Below are 22,593 nucleotides of genomic sequence, written 5' to 3'. Positions count from 1 at the left end.
GGGAGGTGTGATGGTCAGCAGGAAATTGGGCCCAGAGGAGGCTGGTGGGGAGGAGAGGACCTGAGTGGGGCTCAGTGGGATGGCTGTGGAGCTGTGCATAGCCCCAAACTGTGGGTGAGGAAGGCAGCAGGGCTGTGGGGACCTTGGGGTCAAGGGGTTGGAGTGCAGACCCCGAGCCTTGGTCCCATGTCTGCTGCACCCCAGGAGGGTGGTAGCAGGGGCTTGGTGAGGAGGAAGAGCAAGAAATGATATGTGAGGTGTTGTTTGGCTGCTGGAGTGGTGAATATACGTACAGCCTCTATCACAAGGGTTGTCTGGGTCCCTGAGACATCCCTGTAATAGAAGCAGATAATAATAAATATCTAAGAAAGGAGCTGTGGGAGTTGGCTCCAGGTGAGGGGGACCTGGAGCCTGTGTGCACCACGAGGAGCTGGGGCAGGAGGGTCTGGAGGAGGTGGCACTGAGGGCGCTGGGTGTGTGTCAGCCTGCGGAAGGGAGCTGGAGGGGCAGAGGAGGAGGCTGGGGAGGTGGGGGTGGGGGTGGGGGTTGGTGTGGTTATGACAGCAGCCGGAAAGAAAGGCATTTTTAAAAAAACCTCGACAAACAACTCCCCCCCCGCCCCCATCAATCAGGCGACAATTAAAATCTGTCATTCAGCCTCTGTATCACTTGACATAGTCCTGCATGCAATGTAAGGGTCAAGGTATAATCTGAGATGACCTGGTGGCCAGGGAACCACTGATCACGAGGAAAGCCCTCTGCGAACAAAAGGGAGCAAAGCATCCTGCATCCCTGCCCCGGCAGCCTGAGCACACCTATCTCTCTGGGGACCAGTGTGGGAGAAGTGGGTGTCCCAGGGCGGGGTCCAGACCCATGACCCTGCATGGGGTACTGCCCCGCTTGGGGACCAAACCGTCTAGCGTTTTGTTCAAACCCGCACGTCGTACGCGCTCAGGGCTCTCGGGGAGAAGCCAGATAAACGCAACACCGCTGGCTTCTCCCCTTTGTGCTTAGGGGGATCTGGAGGGGAAAACTCCAAGGTCTGGGTTTTTTTTTTTTTCCCCCCGTTTTGGCATTTCTTCAGGAGCTGGACAAGGGCAGTCTCTAGCTCACTCGTATTTTTAAATCAGCAGGAATAAGTTTTTGGAAATGCGTGTGTTCTCCTGTATCAGCTGCTATCAGCTTTTAGCTTTATTACAGTAAGTGCAGAGTTTTTGTGGGCCAAACTCATTCATTGGATTTAATGGAGTTAAACTGCAGGCAGATTTGGCAACCTGTTTGTGTACATCTTTGTAAAATGGACAGGCAGAGATAATAAAATTTCATACTTTATATGGCATCTTTTAGGGAAAAGTCTATTCAATATGTTTTATAAACAGCATGCATATTTTGTTACAGTGTCTGCTTACCTGAGTACAAGACACTTCAATGCTGCTTTCCCCCCCCCCCCGCCTTTCCTAGAGCGCTGTACGTGTGTCTGAACCTGGATTTGCCTGTGTTATTTTCTCACGCTGCTTTCCTTACAAGTGTCTTTAACCGTTTTAAACTGTTTAACTGGATTTCTTTCTTGCCTTTTGGTATATTTGTGTCTCTTCCTAGAAGCGCAGGTGTGGTAGGAGCCGTAAGCCTTGCTGCAAGGGCTTGGGAGGAGGGAGGAATAATGTGTGTAAAGTGTCTTGCTAAATACCCAAAGCACTGCTAACCTGTCTCAGCTGCAAATGCAGCATCTTGGGATCTTTCACAGGTAGAAATATTTGCTGTGAAACCTTTGAGGGCCTGACTTTTTCCCCTTTTTTTCCTGGGATGCTGTTTTCCTCCGTTTCCGGGGTACGATGACACCAGTTTCTCAACCTATTCTGGGCCAGGCTTAGATCCTGCTTTCCTTTCCCAGTGTAACACTTGACACTTGAAGCTGTAGAAAAAATGTATTTCTAGAAGATGAATTTGGTTTTATTATTGAGATATTTGATGTTTTTCCGGGCTCTAAACAAATTAGACCCAGACCTGTGGCTGGCCGTAGGGAGGGGAAGTGGTTGATGAGCCGAGCTGATTGATTACACAGCTTTGACTTATCAAATGGTCATCGCTGCCCCATGGAGCACTGGAGTGCGTGGGATTGAGGGGAGAGGATATAGATATATGGGATAAATGCAAAACTATGGTTAGTGACAAGGACATAAATAAATCTGGAGATTCTGGTGACGTTAAACTGTGGGTAATGAGGTGTGCGATATATGTGATGTCAAAGGAATTCTATAATGTATTTATATCCCCGTTCTGGATTTGCTGGGGTTTCTAAATAATGTGTTAATTAAATTACGCATTCTTTAATTACTGTTTGTTCAAATTGGAGCAACATCATTAATTTACTGTGAAATTTAATTTACTTTTATTTTTATTTTGCTGGCGTGGTGGGTTTCACTTTTTGACTCTGTCTCCTCTCTGCTTTGTGAGACTCGTAACACCCAGCTACGATGCTCACACCATGAACTGCAGCTTCATTGGCAATAAGTTTTCCATGTGATGAATATTTTTATGCTCGCAGGCTGCACAGCACTGACCTGACCCCGTAATTGGGGGAAAAGGGAGAAAAAGAGCCCAGATGTGAAGTGGTTCATCTCAGATGCTGAGCAGCATCCTTACTGGGTAGAGTGGAGCAATTGGCCGCATGCTGGAGCAGGGTCAGGCCCTTGGGGCTCCCACAGGCAGGGGGATTTTTTGTGTGTGTACTTAATTTATGTGTTTTCCTCACTGGAAACTCATCGTAGTTGCAGGGACGGATGCTCCCTCTCCATCTGTGGTCTCTGGGATGGATGTGAGCACACAGGGCTGCTGGCACCCGCAGCTGCCTGGGGCTGAGGAGGCACAGGGTGCTGTGTGTTGTCCCATGGGGCTCGGGTCTGTCTGGTCCTGCAGGGAAGGGCTGAGGGATAACACCTTCAATGTTGTGCCCTTTTTCTCTCTGTCCTGAGGGAAGACGTGCTCTTGAGAGCTGCTTCTGGGTGTTTCCTCTCCAGTTCCTTTCCCGGCAAGGAAAGCTGGGTCAGGGGCTGCGGATGCTGGTGGCCAGGGCTCCGGTCCTCTGCAGAAGGCAGGTTTGGGCTTAGCACTTATTTGTAATAAATGTATTAGCTAGTTTAACTTTAAGATATAGGATGGTAACAGATCAGGGAGACTAACGCAAGCCGAGACTGCTCCCTCCAAGCCATGCCTTCTAGGAGCGGATGAGCACTTGTCCCAAGTTTGCAGCGAACAGCTTGGGCTTTCCTACCTCCTGCCCCGTTTCTTTTGAATTCTTGTTTCTGGCTTTGCTTCTTTTCCCCACCCTCTGCCCATGCTCTCCTCTTGCTTGGAGGTGAGCGATGCCGCCTCGAAAGCCCCATTCATCACCGCCCGCTAGCGAGGCACTAGCAGCCGCTCCCATTGATTGACTGCAGCGGTGAGTGAATTTAAAATCATTACGCTCCTGAGACAGCTTTTAAATATGACGAGACGAAAATCAAACCTGTAAGAAGCCTTGTGAAAAGAGTGTCTCCGGCCAGGGAATCCCATGTGGCCACAGGTGCTGTTTGGGTCTAGGGGAGACCCCACCACCCCCGACCTCGTGGGTGTCCCTGGGTGAGCCTGGACCCCTCCACTCTGGTGAGATGGGAGCAGGCAGGCAGCTGCCAGCAGAGGATTAAGGAGAAATATTTTGCTGTAGAAAAGGCTATTGTGTAAAGCCATCCATCTGCTATCTATCTGATGCTTTGCATGAATTAATGAGCTGATTGATTAGGAAAACCGTGCAACAGCCGGGTGAGGTAGATGATTCTTGTTCTCATGTTACAGGTGGGGGGAGCTTGAAGGCACAGAGGTTAGGAATATGGTTTCCAAGGGTTGGTTTGTTGTTTTTTTTCCTGTTGGTAAATGCTATGATTAAAACCCTTGTCTGTGTCTTGTTTTCCTGATTGACGATCGATCTGATTTTGGATGCTTTTTGGCTTTAAGAGCGGCTGTGGGAGCTTGATATGGCTGCAACTCAGCCCTGGAGAGTCTCGGCTTGGGAACTGCTTTTCCAGTGTGTTTGTGGCGAAACAGCACAGCCTGCTACGGCTCTTGGCTCTGGGGTTTGTAACTGACAGCCTCTTCTCTTTCCACTGGATAAGACAAACTCGCCATTTATTACATTGTTGGCTGTTTAACACGCCTTCCGCTCGCCGCGCAGCCTTTACCAGGCAAGGCTTTCCGTGAGCGTCCCCGTATTCCTCAGTAACTCTCCTGGCCACCTGCAGCTTGCAGAGAGTCTGGGTACCGACGGCTGGATGCACGGAGCATCTCTCTCCTCTCCGCTACGATGAACACAGCTTTTCAAGAACGGTGCATTGAGCGAATGTCACTCCACAACCCCAAAATCTGTCAAAGAAAACGACAGCGGCTGTAAGCATTAATCATCCGGGATCATCAAAATAAATTTGTTGCAGTAGAGCATTGTCAAGGGATAAATGTCTCTACCTCAGCTCCGTGCTGGTTCCATTAATGCTGGCGGTTCACCAAGGTATTCTAGCAGGAGATGGTAATTGCATGGCCCAAGTGCTCGTCTTGTGACATTATTAATTAACCTTTCCCTCTCCAGGCTGGGCAGCTGGTCAGTTTGCTCACAAGGAAAAAGCCTGGGACAGCTGAGGAGTTGGAATAGTTTTTTTTCATCACAGTGCTGAGAAATTTGTGCCTGGCCCAGCTTGAGTGAAAGCAGAGATGTGCATGGAGCAGCACTGAAGGGGCACTTCCCACCCACCCTTCTGAGCTCTCATAGCAAAAAGAGTAAAGTTGTTAAAGCAATTAAAAAAAAAAAAGCAATTATGTTAATTGAAAAAAAAATATATTGAATATCTGATTTGAGGTATAAAGATACCTGCTTCTGCTCTATCCCTGCCCTAGGATGGATCTCTGGGAAGAAACCCCGTGACCATCATGCTGGCTCTGCCCCTGCTTCAGGTGCAGCAGGTACGGATGCTGCGGGTAGATGTAGAGAGGGTGAGGGACAGGGCACCCATCAGGGCCAGCACAACGAAGGGTGTGACTGCTGGTGTCACCCAGCCCATTGACTCCTGGGGCTGGAGGGAGGCACTGCAGCACTGTCATTCCCAGCTGCCTTCTCCTGGGGAGATGCTGCTGAGCAGTGAATTGCAAGGTCTGGCGCGTGGCCCGAGGGGATGGAGAGCTGCTGGATGTGGTTTTCTGTTTAAAATCCAGGAGTTCAAACCTCTCTCTTGTATTTTATGGCACCATTGAACTTTTATGTTGTCTGGGCTTGAGTCGCTGTCCCTAAAGGCTGCAGGGCCCTGGTCTGTGCTAGGAAAAGGCTCTTTGTGGGACACTGAGGTGGGCGTTGGACTGAGCTGTGCATGTGCCCCGCTCAGCTGTGCGGGCAGGTAGGATGGAAACTGTGGGGGTCAAACGGGCTGGATGGGGATGGACACCCAGCTGGGCCCACCCTGCGTTGCTCGCTCAGCCTGGCTCCTATTCACCTTGTCTAGAGAAATGCGTGGGCACAGGAATAACGCAACGGCTTCTGGACAACATCTACCACAGAGGAGTAAAAGGAAAGCTTCAATAAATCAACAGATTTCAACAGCTGTCACAATTCACAAAGTTGCAGAAATCATGATGTAGAGTTTGGGTAACTGCTTAATCTTTAAAGAAAGGAGGAGAAATAAATCTGTGGGATGCAATTCTGTGGGATGTCCCTTCCAGCCCTAACCATTCTATGATTCTTAGAGCTCCCCAGGAAGCGCTTACCGAATGAACACCACCATGCCAGTGAAGCTGGTCGCGTTGTTTACTGCATGGGTCAGTTTGCTAAACTTGAGCTTCACTAATGGTTTTGCAGAAACATCCTCTTCTGTATTAAAATCCTTTCCTGTTGTGAAATCAGTTCTAGGTTCTCGAAGTGCCACACTGACTATAAGAAAAAGCCCCAAACTTTCTGCATGGCTTTTCCCCCTCTCTCAATGAAGAATTGCTAGTTCCTGTTCTGTTTTTTTTTTCTTTTTTTTCTTTTTTTTTTTTTTTTTTTTTCTAGTCACTATCTTACTAACAAAACAGCCATAAAGCAGAATCCTGTTGTATAGCCCTTAGGACAACACACCCTTTTTTGCACTGAAACTCATGACGGTGAACAGAGTAACACACTTTTAATTTTAATTGGGCTGGGTTGGGAAATAAGTGTTTCATTTACTGATCTCGCTTTTCTCCCCGTTTATTTTGAAATGCTGTTGTCTTTATTTTCAGCAGACAGAATCTGAAGTGTTGTTGCAAATCCTGACTTTCTTCTGCGGCTTAGATTATAAGCAGCTCCTCGGAGCCAGGGCTTGTGGGGTTCCTTGGATCTGCTGAGTTACAGGTGACCTGCTCTTCTGCAAACAGTGCCTAAAGAGCCGGCCATGGGGACCACATGGGAAACAGCCTTCAAAACTGGTCAGGATTTCTGTGACCATCTGAGAGTCCCTTAGAGCAGTAAGGGGAATCGCGCCTGGAGAGCTGGCAGCTGCGTTCAGTGGGTAAACCTGGAGGTGAAGTGACATGCCCAGGGTTACCCAGGGCCTTGGTGCTGGGACCAAGTCCTCTGACACCTGCTTCTGCTCTAACCGCAGGACTTATTTCCTTTCTTTGTCCTTAGTTCTGCAACGCAAGGAAAATTTTGCTTAATTTTAAATGTTCTCCTAAATCTTGGTGATGGCAGATTGACGTAAGCATGTGCTGGATCAGGGCCTGTTCTCTTATGCATATGGATGCGTACGCAGCTGTAAGCGTTTTCCATCTTTAGGTTTCTGCAATTCAAGGGAGAGAACGTTCTTCCCTGCCTGCGGATGTGTCCTCTCTCCTCTTGCACCATGGGCAGCAACGTTGGGTCCCCTGGCCTCCAGGGTGAGAACACGGGGATGAATTTGGGTAGAATAGCTGGTTGCTTTGATCATTCATTGTCCATTGAGTTTGCTAATGAAGCTGGTGCAGGTGTGCAGCCTCCTGGGACACTCAGGAGCTGGGCATGGCAGTGAGGTGAAAGCCCTGAGCGTTGTGGTAGGATCTCCCTTGGACCACATGAGCTGGGAAATTCCTTCCAGCCTGCTGCTCTTGGAGGTTTTGGGTTATGTCAGCAGGAAATTAAGTGTTGGTTATCTCTTGTCTTCCAGAGCTTGCCCTGGGTCTTGCTCTTACTGATGTCACCAGTAGCTAAAATGTTGCTGCTGTCTTGGGGGTGAGAGCAGCAGCTCCCAAAAAGGATGATGCGAGCAGGTTGGGGTGGGTGGCAAGGCAGGTGGTGCTCGTCCCAGCCAGGCAGCTGCAAGTGGGAAAGTCCAGGCTTTGCATCCCTCTTGATATGTGGTGTATCTTCAGCCACATCGTAGCCCAGATGAGAGAGCAAAAGGTGCTTCCTCATCGCTGTGCAGCATCTGAGCTTTCCTACGAGTCTCCATCCATATACCAGTGTGGATTGTGTTCCTGAAGATCTAAGATCATGCTGGATGACAGTAGTGGGGACACCCAGCCCTGCTCAGGCCCATGCTCATGGTGGGAGGTGGCAGTGCCCCTCTCTGGCCCTGGGCTGGCCAGAGGGTTTTGCATAAAGAGTTTTATTTAAGCAGAGGATTCATTTTCCCCTCTAGTTGGTGAAAATGACTGGTGTCTTAACAGGTTGGATCTGACTGTCTGGAGGTGAGGGCCTCATCCTGCCCCTCTGCGCTGTCTGCCTGCTGGGTGCCTGGTGACTGGAGGATGCTCAAAATAGCCCCACATCAGAGCTGTGCCTGTGCAGCCTTGTGGGGGAGTCACAAGGTCACTGGTGTAACTGGGAGGAGAATTTGTCCTTCTGGCTTTAAAAATAGCTGTATTTTCTTTAATGGCATTTTCCTTGGGGCGGCCCAGGAGCTCGCAGCAGCGTGCAGCCCAGGCGAGGCGCTGCCGAGCGGGAAGCGCTGCCAGGACGCCCCAGTTAATCCTGTTCCTGAAACATGTTTGTCTCTAAAAATGAACCAAACCAAGCAAAACTCTGTGGGTTTCTTCTCCCTCCCAAAATATTTCATTTTCCTGGCTTCCTATAGCCAGGTTGAAGATGTTTCCTCTGCAGAAAATGCTCTCTGATATCGCCAAATAGGGTTCTGTAATCTCCAGCAGCTGAAGTGTTTAGTTAGGGTCCAGGGGGGAGATTGTGGGTTATTTATTTATTTATTTATTTTTTTTTATCCCAACTCTGTCCATCCTTACCAAGGCACGGGGTTTCTAGTGATGAGCGATTTGGGGCTTATCGCTGGGAAATGCCGCGAATGCCAGACCCGTGCTTACGCGAGGAGAGAAATGCATGAATTTTTCCACATCAGTGGGAGCTGAAGATTTCTGCTAAAGGTGTCTCCAGCTGCAGGTAGTGAGATATGGCTCTGCCGGAGAGCTCTGAAGAGGCAGAAACCTGTGTAGAACATTTAAATGTGGATTTCATGCCTGGGAAAGCCATCTATGAGGGAAGATGTAAGTGCTGGCCTGCTCTTGGCCGTGCAACAGGTAGCTCAGGCTCTCCGATAGCGAGGTTGCTGAAGCACAGACATTGTGGCTGTCTTTAATCTGATTTTTGGAGATGCTCATTAGGGAGCCCTGGGCTGGATGCTGGCTGGGTCTTCTCAAGGGTGCAGCACAGCCAGGTACGCGTGGGGATGCTTCAGCCCCTGGGGCTGGCGCTGTCACCGTGAGTGCCTCTCCGTGCACTCGTTGCATGGGGTCCTGCCTGGTCAGCAGTTCTCTTCATTTCTATGTGCGAAAGCTCCGCTAAAGGCTGTCACAGCCTGGGTTACAGATGGACTTGGACACACTGACCGCAGCCAGGGCAGGAGCGGTTGGGACAGAGTTACCTTCCCAATTGCAGCCTCTGGCAGTGCGTGCTGAAGGAAAAGAAAAAGCGTGTAAGTTAATCAAGCCTCTGTCTGCTGTCCTTCAGGTCTGTCTGTTAGCTAATGAGGCAGATGGCTGAACCTCTCATTTAATAATGCTACCTAGCACTTTTGTAGAGTTATAGGTGGTAACTTGGTTAAAGCCAAGCTCTGTATTGACAAGGGGCTGAGAACAGCACCTCCTTCTGCTGGTGATTTGATTTTGGCGTGGAGGCTGTGCTGGGTGTTCTGGTAACAAGGGCGGGTCCGCGCTGCTGTGAGCTCTGTGGAGCAAACGCACCTCGGGAGAGAGCATCACCTCTACCAGGCTCAGCCCTTCAGGCCTTGGGCACTGAAAGCACAGGGCTGAGCATCACCTGTGCTCACCCGACCATGCACAACCATCATGGCCATGGTAAATGTCTGCTATGAGCCCCTGGAGCAGCAATGCCCTGTTCGTGGGGTCCCCAGCAGCCCTCTGTGCCCCCAGCTCTGCCTGCTGCTGTGCTCCCCATGCAGCGTTGTCGGTTAACTGACCGCTCTGCCCTCCACCTTGCCCCCCTCCTCGCACCCCATGGAGCTGCCATGTGGTTTTGGTGCCCGGCAGGTAGCTCCTGTCTATTTGTAAGACAATACTTCAGCGTTACTGAGTGAAAACACAGGCAGCATTGTACAGCCGGTAGCAACATTGATTGAAGTGATATTTAATCCAAGGAAAATACATGATACATAGTCTAGGATTCCTCGCTTATCCATCATATAATGCAGTTCGTGAGGATTAAATATCCCTCCTGTAAAGTTGTTTGAGATCAGTGTTGTTATTTGTTTTGCAAATGATCCTGACAGGGATGCTGAGTGCTATTGATTACCAATGGTTCTTTAAAAATTACTATTATACTGCAAATTATGAACCTTGGGGGTATCCAGTTACATGATAATGGAAAGGTATTGGTGTGTAATGACACATGTATCATAATAAATTTGCTCTTCCTATATAATGGAGATTGAAAGGGACATGATTTATGACCGACAGCATTAGCTGCCTGCTGTGGTATGTCCAAGGTAAGATGATGGAATTGCCTGGTTGTTCATCGTGGCAAGAAGTACTAATGATTAGGAAAGCAATTTAGAAAAAAAACTGAAGGGAAAAAGCCCTTATTCTGAGCAAAATCTCCTCTATCTTCCTGTTAAAATATGTAAACCACTCTTCTAATTCATAAATAGCTAAAATCCCTCCATCACTCTCCCGTGCTCTGCTCCAGAAGTATCTACAAAGCGCTGCACAGATGAAAACCAATGCTGCCAGTCCTAGAGGAGATCCTGGCTTTGCTGGGAAAGCCTTCACAGAGCTCCTGGCCATGGCTGTGATGAAAGTGCAAATGAGAGCCCGGAATCAGCTGGGAATCTCAATGCGTTGGTGCCCTTGAAGCCAACGGAGGACACTCGTGTTGAGTTGTGTGCTCTCATTCCTGACGATGAACACATGATAATGCCACCACTTGTCTTTCAGGCTTTCCTGGTGTTTCCCAGCTCCGTAGCTGAGGACTGAACACTTAGGTTTGAGAGGAGCCAAAGGGCTGCTTTGGGCTATGGTGGCTTGAGCGGCGTCGCAGGAACCTTCCCCCTCCTTGGGGACAGCGCTGGGTGCCTTGCCCTGGCTCCGAGCAGTGCAGAGATGCTCTTGATTGCTTTTTTTCGTCATGTGATGGCATGGAGGGCAGTAGGGAGGACTCGGTGCCAGGTCTGCAATGGGTAACGCCTTCAGGAAGGTGCATGGTGCGAAGGTTAAATCGGATGCTTTTTACCGTGGCCGTTCTGTGCTCTTGGCATCCTGCTGCAAATACCAAATGACGGCAATGCAAATAAGCCTTTTCTTCATCACGCTGCTGATCTACAGGGGAGTCCACGGACAGCCTGGGTCTGTGCTTCTATATTATCATGCTCAGCAGTAGCTGAGCATAGAGAAATACATGTCCTGGAGCCAGTGCCAGCAGAAGCACGTGTAAATCAAAAGGAAGGGAAAAAAAACAGTTTCCCTTCTTCCTCCGGCACCTTCTCAGCATCTTTTGTCATGAAGCCACGTACAGTACTGAGAGTCACCAGGCTGCCAATGTGGAGAAATACCCATGGTCTCCCTGAAGTGCCCATGGGCAGGAGACCTCCTTGGTAGACACTGATTTATTTTCACCCTCTGTTTATTTGTTTTACTATGCTGCAGTAGGGACACTTGCAGAGTAATTTATTTAAGGAGACTCAGCGCTTGATAACGTGACACTTTGGATCAGGGAAGGAGGAGGTGTGTGCTTGTTTAAGTGTTATTCTGCGAGCTGTATGACATCTAAAGATCTAGCTCCAGCCTCCTATGAATCCCATGATCAGTGGAAATGCTGCCTCTTAAATAGCAATAAAATAATTATTTATTCCACCATTTTCTCAGCCCAAATCCTCTGCAGGTCACCGTGTGCTCTACCCCATCTTGTGACCTGTTAATGACCGTGCTGCTCTTCAGGAGTCATTGGCTGTTTGTCACTAGGGAAGGGCCATGCACAGAGGGGACTTTGCAGGGTGGATGTGGATGAAGGGATGGCTGCTCTGGTCCCTGCCTCCCTGGGGAAGCAGAGTACTTGAGAGTACAGGTGACAGATTTCATCCTGTCACTATGTGGGCCCAACATAAGGTCCTGTGGTATTCAGAAAGGCAGGGGAGGATCTCAGATGGGGAGGTTTTAACCAGGGACACAGCCCTTTCCTTCATCCCCTATTTATTAATCATCTTTATGATGCCCAGCTGCACCTGGGTCAATGTACAGAACTGGACAAGACATCCCTTATCAGGACATGAAAGCGTGCTTGACCTCTGCAGAGATGTGCACAGATGTGAATATGCTGGGGAAGGAGGTTTTTCCCACCGTTTGCCTTTGTAGATGGCCTAACCTGATGTCTCTGATCCAAACCCTCCCTGGAGAGAGAGCTCTCTTCCAAGAACTCTTTGAATAGCAAACACTTCACAGCGACCCAGGGGAGGCTGGAGTGGGAGGTAAAGAGCCCTTGTCTCTCAGCTGCACTGGGTTGGGTGGACCTAAAAGTAGCAGGTATGAATGCTATTGGCACTGTCATTACCTTAATGCTTTGTGTCACAGCTGTACTGGGATACTGTCACATGTATGGATTCTGGGAGGTCTTTTGATCCAGCATCACATTGCATTTTATGGTAAAAATCGAAGTAAAATGGTTGTAATTGGAGCTGTGTCCTTCAGCCCAGTGACTGGCTGCGTAAGTCGGTCATCAAGTCAGCTGGCACAGCAGCAGAGCAATGCATAGTTCAGGAGGGGTCTCTGAGTGACACAGGGGACAGGGCCTGCAGAGCTGTCACTGAATTGTGCAAAGCAAGTTGGTTGGGCTGAAGGTGGGGAGTCCTCTCTGTCCCCCTGAATGCCCTAGGCAGAACCTGACTGTCCTTAGAGGGACCAGCATCACTGGGGTTGTGCCTCATGAAGGTGAGCCACAGATTGGGGCAGGATTTGCCTCACTTTGGAAGAATTTATCTGGAAAATGTGGGAACATGAGCGTTTCTAGGGTACCTGCCATGACCCCTCCCCACCGGAACCATTTCCAGTCCTTACAGAAGTGCCTGTGTGTGTGTAAAGCAACACCTTCCCACCCCGATAGCATCCCCCCCTTGCTGGGGGAGAGCGAGGTGGGCAAGGGGGGCCTCAGGGGCAATGTGGCTGTAGCTTAGAGATGCTTGTAAGAGGTTTGATCCTAGCTTAGGAAAACTTTCTCCCTCTCTTGTGTGCTAGCACTGACTTTCAGTTTGTTATTTTCCCTGCTATTGTAAGGAGCAGCCAAGTGCTACACAACTGCAGAGATCCTGACATTGGAAAGCTGCGGCCAGCACGCACCGTTTCTCTGGAAAAAGGGATCCATCCAAACGGTTCCTTTATGTCACACTCTAATTTTGCCACTGTTGGTTTATTTTTGTTTTTGGCTTCTTTTTTTTCACTGTATTCTTAAAACTTCCCTTTCAGGGCTTAACAGCTTAACCATTTCAAAATCATGCCAAGCGGAAATGAAGCATATGATTTTCTCACTAAACATTGTGCTGATCGCTCAAATGTATTCTGGATTTGTAGAAAAGCTGCAAAAAACTGGGCTGAAAGAGGGTGAGAATTAGCATTTGGATGAGGAGCCAGGTCTTCGCATGCTTAGGAAGGATCTGGGTAAGCAAACAAAGTGTTCCTTGCTGCCTTCTTGCTCTGCAGCATCTCGTATCGGCGTGGCTCTCGGCAGTACTGGTGGGCAGGCGGGCGGGTAGACGTGTGCTGAAGCGCAGGTCTCAGTCCTGAGGTTCATTCAGTCTTTAAAGACGGGTCTTGGTCTTGGTTGTTGGTCCCTAGGGTCTGAGTTATGCTCCAGGCTGTGCTGCTGGATTCCTCTCTGGGTTTCAGCAGCTCCCCCAGTCTCTTGGGCCTCTCTCTCTTTTTCATGGGAAAGGAGTTAGAGTACCAAAATTAGCCTGTTTCCCAAGGGCCTCTTTGTGACTCTCCTCTGTAGAATACCTCTTTCTCCCTGTTTGTCCAAGTGAAGTACAAAGGAGATGTGATTCACCACCAATGCTGATGTACCAGAGCCGGCAGGAAAATGTTATTGCGTGCGTGCAAAGGATGCTTTATGCTTGCGCAGGTGCCCTTCTGACATCCGGGGGTTGGTGGCTCCCCACTCTGCTCATCCTGCTGAAGGATTCAGGGCAGAAATGGCCCTGCTGCAGGTCCGCCCTCGGTGCTGATGGATCACCTCTGATGGGAGCATATGCTGCTTTTGGGAGCAGAAATGAGCGCTATCTGATCACAGGGACATCCCTGTCCTATGAGAACTCCGTTGTGAAGGGTCTGTCTTGACGTTTGTTTGGCTCATGCTCCTGCAAGACTGGACAGAGCTGAATTTTCTCAGGGAGGAAGAGGGCAAGGAGCATTTCTGGAAATTCCCTTGGTGATAAAATGGGTTGTCACCATCCAGTGACTGCTGTGATACAGGTCACTGTGCAAACCTGGGCTCTTGGGGTGATGATACGGCTGCAGAGTAGAACACCTGAAGACAACTTGGTGTTGCAGAGCTGGGAGGTTGGTGCAAGTCCTCCTTTCCAAAGGCAAGCATAACAGAAAGTTATTTTTCTGCCATCACTGGCTTTTTATGGTTGTTTGCATTAGAAGACCTTTGAGGTTCCTCAATAGCTGCAGAAAACACCCATGGCCCTGAGTGGCAGAGCTGGGCTCTGGATCGTGGCCGCCTCTGTTAAAGATGCTTTGAGCTGGAATTTGCTCTTTCATTGTAGCTCTCGGGCTTGCAGGGTGAAGTGAGGGACAGCCGATGATTGTCTTGCTTTAAAATTAATAATGCTCTTTATAACATTTAATCTTTCATTAATAATAAATATAATACAGGCTGTGTTGTATCTAGACCAAGAAATGCTCGAGTTCCCACAGTGCTGCAGCCTGGGCAGCTGGGAGCCCCACATCGATGTGAACAAGGGGTTCTCCAAATCAGACCCATTGTTGGCTCAGCAGAGGATGCAGGGAAGGGCTTGGTTTGATTTCCATAACTCCTGCCTGTGCAAATCCTGGCGCAGGGGACAGGCCGGATTCCATGCCTGATCCCTCCTGGGGACGGTACACGCAGAACAGCTTGGCTTGGCGCTTCAGCGGATGGTCTTCTGCCAGTGAGAGGGTCTGCTCAGACCTGGGAGGTGGGGAGCACGAAGGAAGTTGGGGGGCAAAATGTCTTTCCGTGATCTTCAAGGAACAGTAATGAAGTGCACTCTCTGGTGTTGGTAGTATTGTAGGAAATTTCCCCTTCGCTTTTCAATTAATAACCGTTGGGAGAAGAGACTTTGAGAGACTTTCCAAAACTGAAGAAACCGGTTGCAGTCATGTTGTTGGAAAGTGTCCAGCTCCACTTGAGTTGTTTTTTCCACTATTTGGGTAAATAAGACAATGAGAAGGGCGGCTGAGATGGTTGGCAGTGAAATGAATCCCCCGGGAGATGGGGGCAATGTTGTTTATTGGTGGGGAGCTGCCTGTGCGTGAGGGGTCAGCCTTGCCGTTATGTAGAGAGAAGGGAAACAAATGGTCTCTGTTTTAGCGCTGAATCCATCGCAAGGATCATTAGTGCCACAGCCATCATTATCTTTTGCTCAGATTAGTTTTTCCATTTTTTTTCTTTCTTTCTTTCTTTTTTATTTTATTTTATTTTATTTTTTTTAAGGCAAAAGTAATGGCTGGTTCCCGTTAGATCAGATATGGACAAAATAATAGCAGTATCACAAAGATTGAGGTCTGCGAGATTAAATTTGAAAGGGAGGAGAAATGATAGCTTTGGCCCTGCTTGCTGTTACACCAGTCGTGCGGATAAATGACTCTGTATGCAGATAAGCAGGGCAAAAAGAGAAGGGATGCTTGGGAAGAGATGGCAAGAAAAATAGGAACTAATCAGCAGATTCAACCACTGTAATAATGCAGTAAACATGGAAGATTGCGTTATATTAGCTCCTCTGCTTCTCATTGTATATATTAGCCACAAAGTCATCGATAGGCAGTTCGCTGTAAAGATGCAGCGCTGCAGATACCGGAGCTCCCCCCGCCCAGGGAAAGGCATTTGTGATGCTAAAGGGGAAAATTGTCTTTCAAACTGCGTGAGGAAGAAGTGGCTCAAGTCAAGCTCGAGAAATGCTCGCAGCGCTCCGAGTTAAAAATGCGGGCTTGGGAAAAGGCTGGCTGGTCTGATTGTCCCCAGTGCCCAGGCAGCAGCAGTGGTATGTGCTGAGGCATGGCTTCATTGCAGATTAAAAAAAAAAAATTTAAAAAAAAAATATATATATATATTTTTTTTGCTAGTGAACTCTATTTCCATTTAATTTAATTTCTCACGAAGAATGACAAGTAGCCACTGCAGCCTTTTCCCTTGAGTTCAAGTACAACCAGCATGTAACATTATTTGAAAATTAGCTTCATCCCTCTGGCTCCCAGTTAAAGTAGGAGCTGCTCAGTCCGGGATCCTTCCCAAAATATCCATTTAGGCCATGTAATGACTCTGACACTCTCATGCATAGTAGATAAAAGAAGATCTGCGATTTATTTTAAAACTTTGAACCCCAAACATGGGCAATCATAGGGGAAGAAAAAAAGAAAAGAAGTAATGATAATACAAAACTGGGAAAAAAAGTAGCCCTACACCTCACAGTAAAATGCTTTTTTTTTTTTTCTTTTTGCACTTTTTTATTAACAGCTCCAACAATGATCAGCGCATAAACCTACCTGCAACACAGGATGCTGGAAAATTACCGAGAGACAATAATGTCCTCCCCGCTGCTTGGTGAGAAAGGAAGGATGCACCTTCAGGTATGGGCTGGTGCATGGTTTCATCCTTGGTTTCCTGCTTGCGTTGCACTAAACCTGCTTGTGGCATTGACTAGAGGGGGGAAATAAGGCGTTTGCAAGAGGGAAACTTCGGAAGTGATTCTCTAAGCTTGTCTCAAGCTCAGATTAGTTGTCTGCCTGGGACCTACTCTGCAGCTCTATCTGCTCTCCTTGACCGGGCAGAGGAGATTAACAGTGGTGTTTTGTCCTGCATTTGCTGTTGGTCTTAATCTCCCACTATGGAAGTTAGTTGTCCACCTCCTCTCGCTGGTAACGGGGCTCGAGTGGCGCTGAGAGCGAAGCAGCTCCACTCTCCTTCCTCCAGTGGCATCGGAAAGCGGAGCAGATGCTCGGCAGTTACCCTCTCCCTGGGTCAAGTCGAACGCCATGTATGAAACCGCTGCTTCCCCAGTGCTGTAGTAACACTGGGGAGCAGCTTCTCAGGGATTGCCCGAAGGGCTGAGCAGGACGAAGCTGCGTTGGCTGCTGCTGAGCGGCCTTTTTGGTGGAGGAGCAGAGCTGGACACTCCTCCTGGGCTTTCTTAATCCAACTTTAATCCATGCACTCCAAATAGGAGTCTGGTTTAGGGCTGTACCGAAGACTTGAGTCTCCCAACAAGCTGCTCTCATGCCCCTAAGAGCCTGAAAAGGCAAAAAGCCAGTTTTACTTTGCTTGGAAGAGGATGGGGATTGCTCCCCCTGAGCAGGGGAGGATGGAGAGGAGCAGTGGTTCCCGGGACAGGGAAAGGGAGGGCTGGTGACTTTCTAAAATGGTTTTTCTCAGAGTTATCTGACACTTTGGGCTCAACCCTGACAAGCCACTGTCCCTGAGACACTGTCCCAGCATGGCAGCTGCATTATAGCCATCACATCCATCTCCCTAGGGAGAAAAAAGGGATTTCCAGCCACAGAGGCCGGTTTAAAAGAAGCCAGCCTTCTCCTGCATGTGAGGTGATGTGCTTTCCTAAATCTGTGGTCCTGGAGCAAGCAAAGACCTGAGAACTACTTATTCTTAGCAACTGGTCAGCACTGCTGTGCCGCAGGTTGAGGTTTCTCATTTCTGAGTTGGCTGGTTGCTTGTTTTGTCTCCTGAGCAAGTGATTTGAGGTAATAACATGAAGTAGCCTATCTGCCATCTTGGTGTTTGCAAATGCACGTTCAGTGGGACTCACTGCTTCCAGGAAAGCCCTTTCTTTTCACAGCGTCCGTCACTCCAGTTTGCATTTCCCCATCTCTGCATTTGCTCCCTGCAGCGTCCGTTTGGGACTGGCAGTGGACGCATTGCTCTTGCTGGGGCTGGCTTTCACCTGGGGCCTCTTAGGAGGTGGCTGTGTGTGAGCATCGGATCCCCACCGTGTCATGTGGGGTGCACAGGAAACCCGTGGTGGGACCTGGTCTCCCAACATCTGTGTTGGAGTGTGGCCGTGCTGGTGGGTAAATGGGGTGGAGTGAGATGTGCTGAGGGTTGGAAAGGAGCTGCAGATCTTCTTATTTAAGTCTTTGTTTCATGGATGTGTTGGCCAGCACCAAGGTTTCCTCCTCTGAGGGATGCACTGGGTATCTTAGAGAAGCAGCTTAGGTCAAGTTGTGCCTGCTGAGGGCTCTTGAAGTGGTGTTGGGCACACCATGTGCCAAGAGATGCTGCAAAGGTGGGGTGCGCTCCTGCAACTTGACATTCCCACCCCGTGTTTTTTGGGAGAGCTCTGGCATCCCACCGGGGCCGTGGCTGAGTTCCTTTTTCACCCCTTCCCATTCTGTACGTGAGCCCTCATGTTGTGGCATATCCATGCGTGTGTCCCTCGCTCTGGGGAACCCCACGCTAGCATTGGTAATCGTTGGGTGCTGCTGCACGTTCAATAGCTCGCTCCTGAGGGCTGAGCGTAATGCCTTTTAATGTTCCTTCTCCTGATTATCCTCTTAATTACTCTATGAAATGCCCAATAAAACAAATCACTATATTTTCCGGTTTATTCTCTGCCTTTCGCGGTTTGCTTAAGAGCGCAGGATCCATTAAGGAAACGCTTTTCATGAGGGAATACTTTCCAATAGATCATACTTACAAAATGGTTTTATGTTCCTATCCTGTGTTTCATCTTTGTTTTCTGTGCCAGTTTGCTAATTACCGGAGATGCTGGTGGTTGGGAAGCGCTGCCTCCTTTGCTGCCCATCCCCGCTGCCATGAAGTCACAGCGCCGAGTTTGTGACATCCCCATGGCAACGGCCTGTGATGTCACTAGCGGGGATTACAACTTTGTGAAGCATCCAGGCGCAGGCAGCCGGGCTGGAACTCTTGGGCTCTCACATGTCTTTAAATAGAGAGGAATTAAAATGCAGGGAAGTCTTTAAGAATGCTTTAGATTTCCCTTTTTTTTTTTTTTTTTTTTTGCTGGTGACCACGGGGCTGCCACCAGCAGTCCCATCCCCTGGTCCACAGCAAGACCAGCTCCCTCGTGCAAATCCCTGGTGTGGGATCCTGTGGCCAAGGGCTGCTGCCTTGGGCACCTCCTCAATGTCCCTGGGGGCTGTGGTGTCCCCCACTCCGTGCCGCTCGGCGATGCAGTGACCCCAAAGCAAACCTGGGGGCCATAGACTCCTGCAGCCCCTCTGCCCCCCATCCAAATTGGTGTGTCCGCTGGCTTTCGCTGGTGCTTTTTGTCTAATACTCACAGTATTAGCATAATAAGATGCTGTTCATGCACAGACGGCGAGGGAGGAAGATTCATGTGCGTACATCTCTAGCAATGGGAAAATCACGTAATAACAACTTTATTTTGTACTTGGGGAGGAAATCCAGCTCGCACGGCCGATACCACAAACTGTGCAAGGCCTTTAAACTGACAGCCCCAAAACTTACACGGGGAAGCCGCCTGACTGATATTTATGTACCTTATTTAGCCAGCAGAAGCAAATCAAGCAGGCGGAAGAATCAATCTCTTTATTTTAGTTTTTCTAAGGTAGGAATAAAAATGATATTTCAAAGGCCGACGTGTCTCAGCTGAGCGGTGGTGGGGAAAAGCAGGCACCGCAGAACATACTGTCCTGTCTCCCAGTTTCTCAGATCATAACTTCTAAGCTGGATTCAATAGAAATAAATGTTTGGTAGTTCCAGTGGTGGCCTTTGGAAATGAAGCTAATGGAACAAGACAAAAAAAATTGTTAGAACATTTTGACAAGCGCTTAAATATTTAATGCTGTGCGTGGCGCGGCCCAATTGCGGGGAGCTGGTAGTGTACCTGCAGGATGCCGTGCCCTTCGTTAGCGAGAGACAGACCCCTCCTGCGGACGGAGGGGAAATTAAGCGAATGCTATATGAGCTGTGTGTTAGGAAACAAGCCAAGGGCAGCTACAGCTTCTGCAGCCCCATGCCTTGGGGCAGGCGAAGGGCTCAGTGGTGTTTCCCATGCTGGGGACCGGTGGAGGAAGAGGAGGGCGGCCATATCTTGGAGCGAACCGGCGGAGGAGAATGTGTAACGTTACCCTGAGCCGAGATGGGGGAGATGAAGAGGCTGCAATGATTAAATAGGATCTGCTGAAATCCTTCCAAAGCAGGCTTAAGAATTAAGAGCCATCAATGTCACATTGAGGGTCACTCGCTGCAGGACACCTCCGGCCGGCGCCTGGCGTCCCCCCGTGCCTCTGTTCAGCCTCATCCGAGCGTGAGGGAACGCATCCTTTGCTTTGGAGCCCATCCGGCCCTTCTCCTCTGCCACAGAACGGCAGATCTCAGCAAGGAGAGCCGCCAAAAAGCAAGCTTGTTCAGAGGGGAAGGATTGGACTGTGCATGCCGAGATTTGCTTTGGATTTGTGTGCCGTTAGGAAGTTAACAACGGGGGAAGGTGGTGGGGAAATAATGCAGTGAAGGTACTGGCTGCGTTCACATCACCTTCACGTGCGATGAAGCCGCCCTGGGAGTGCTGGCTGTGCTCTGCCTCTCCCCGACGCTGGGTCCCTCATCCAGCTCACCGCGGGGTCTCGTTCAGAGGAGCCAAGGCCTTGAGTGAAGCTCCGGCAGCGTGGCTGTGTTCTGGCAGCCTGCACACCCCTGCAACACCCCGGTCTCAGAGAATACCCCCACCCTCAACATCGGCATGGGAATGTTGGTGGGACCAGTCAGAGCCACGACAGAGCCCACCGTGAGACCTGTGGTGCTCCCTGCCTAGGAGTGAGCTTCCACCACGGCTTACCCGCTCGGCTCACGCTGACCTGCGATGGAGCGGGACCCCGGTTCATCTGCCACCACGGAGCAGAAAGCCACTGGTGTCACATACACACGCGTATCTCCGTTAGCACTGTGAGGCAGGGCTGCCTCTCCCAGCCACATGCAGGCAGCGAGCGGAGCCCCAGAGGGACTGTCCTGAGTGACAAACCTCTGATCTGGGACTCCCACTGGAGGCAGTTTTTTTCTTTTTTTTTCTTTTTTTTTTTGCCCTCCACCTTTCTCCTTATTTTCCATAGCCGGGATGACTGGTCACAACAGGGAGATTTTCACACATCATTAGAGCCAAGTGTCCAACTCCACGCAGCCATCAACCCAAATCAGAGCGATTCAAAAGGCAGTGCTTCCTTTAATCATCTGGGGATGCTCAGATTTGTTAGAGGGAACCGAGTGCTCCCATACACACGGGGGAAGCAGGGGGATGGAGTGATGGCACATGATGCTGAGATGAGACCTATGGTGTTAAAAACCAACGGCTCCTCACTTGTGCATGAGCCCCAGGGCGGACCTCGAGGATGAGGTCCTTCACTTACTGTCTCTTCTCATCTTCCTCCATGGATGACTGGAGGTAGCCACGGGTCCGTGTCCGCATGAGCAGGGCCTACCACAGTCCCACATGCTACGTGCATCACTCGTGGATAGGGGAAGGACAAAGACATGAGAAATGTCACAGAATTACCGACACACCTGACTGTTGGGAGATGAACGTCCTTCCCAAACGCTCTGGTACGCGCAGAGGTGCTTCCACAGTGCCCATGTCTTGGAGCTGTCAATGCTTATGATAGGTCCAAGGGCAACTTTGAAAAATGTCAATGTTTTTATCAAAATTCCCTGTGAGAGGCTTCAAGTTTAATTAAAAGGAACTTGGGTTTTTTTTTTTGTTTGGTTGGTTTTTTGCCCAAAAATGGATGCTAGTTTTTTTTTTTTTTTTTTTAAGAAAGCAAATGTTTTTTTCCAAGGAAAAAAAAAAAAAAAGCCTGTCCCTGTGTTTTTGCTACTCTGCCATGTCATTTTGGCTAACTTGCTTTCTAAGACAATCCCGTGAGCCACTCCATGAGCCCGGTGGCCCGGTCTCGCATGTTCCTCTGAGGGAGTGGCTCTAGCGAGCCTGGCCGAGGCAGCGTGCATGCAGTGCGGGGTCAGGATCCACACGTGCAAAGACACCTACAACCCTGCACAGACAATCAGCCGGCACTGCGGGTAAAGCCAGCGGCTTGCAGACGCAGTTCTGCCTACAAATCCCTGAGATGAGCGGCAATGCAGGCAAGGGCTGGGAAAAGTTTTGCCATTAACCTCTGAAAACCAGGAGATTTGTACTCGTGAAGCAATCAGGTTGGCGTTCTGCCCTGACTGCCGCTAATTAAGGAGTGCTAGGACTGAAGGCAATGGCGTAAGAGGCAGCCATGACATCCTTCTGGACTTTGATTTGATCTCTGCCTTTCACGGTCTTCCCTTTCGTTCTTGCTCATGGGTTTCAAAAGCAAGTTTTTGATGGGAGGTGGCAAAATCTGAAGCAGAGGGTTTTTTTGGCAACAAATATTTGCTTTTTGGAGCTGCCCTCATCTGTTGGGTAAACATGAAATTGCCATCTTTGACTGGAGCTGATCCTCTGGAGCCATGTTATTCCACTGAGGAGAGGTATTTTCACTGATTTTCAATGTGGATTATTTCTGTGACTGACTGTAATAGTTTCTTTGGCGGTATTAGGGCTTATTATGTCAGGATTTATTTCGGCATGAAGTGATTCGACATGCTGTAGTCCTGTAACTTTCCCCTGCCTGCTGAAATCCAAGAGGCACGATGGAAACAACCTCTCTGCCGCTGGACCTCTCTCCCGAGGTCAGCTTTCCCCAAGTGCTTTGTAACTGCTAAAGAAGCAGGTTTAAGGGAACACGTTTCCTGCAAAAGACATGCAAAAACTCATCTAGGTGAAAAATATATATAGAAAAGCCTACTAGAAAGCAGAGGAGAGGACCATAAAGCAGAGATTGTACCTTCAGAGGAGCAGTGCAGGCACCGGGATCTCCCTGGCATTAGCAGAGAGGTTAGCAGCAGAAAATGCAAGT

The 22,593-nt window shown here is 49.3% G+C and overlaps 1 protein-coding gene across 3 annotated transcripts in view; it reads left to right on the top strand.

Annotated features, from left to right (window-relative positions):
• Positions 1 to 22,593, top strand: part of ELFN1 (extracellular leucine rich repeat and fibronectin type III domain containing 1) — a 107,105-nt gene that overhangs the window by 5,704 nt on the left and 78,808 nt on the right. For 2 of the 3 annotated variants that reach the window (XM_086759765.1, XM_086759766.1), the window contains exon 2: positions 16,181 to 16,293. The gene's annotated coding sequence lies outside the window, so the exon portion shown is untranslated. Of the gene's footprint in view, positions 1 to 4,918; positions 4,987 to 5,519; positions 5,663 to 16,180; positions 16,294 to 22,593 lie in introns of those variants that run through there. The other variant, XM_086759764.1, reaches the window with a different exon arrangement.

Source organism: Chlamydotis macqueenii, chromosome 15 (assembly GCF_036417535.1).
Source record: "Chlamydotis macqueenii isolate bChlMac1 chromosome 15, bChlMac1.mat, whole genome shotgun sequence".
Lineage (NCBI taxonomy): Eukaryota > Metazoa > Chordata > Aves > Otidiformes > Otididae > Chlamydotis > Chlamydotis macqueenii.
Note: the sequence above shows the minus strand (reverse complement) of the source record. Positions and strands in the feature narration are given on the sequence as shown.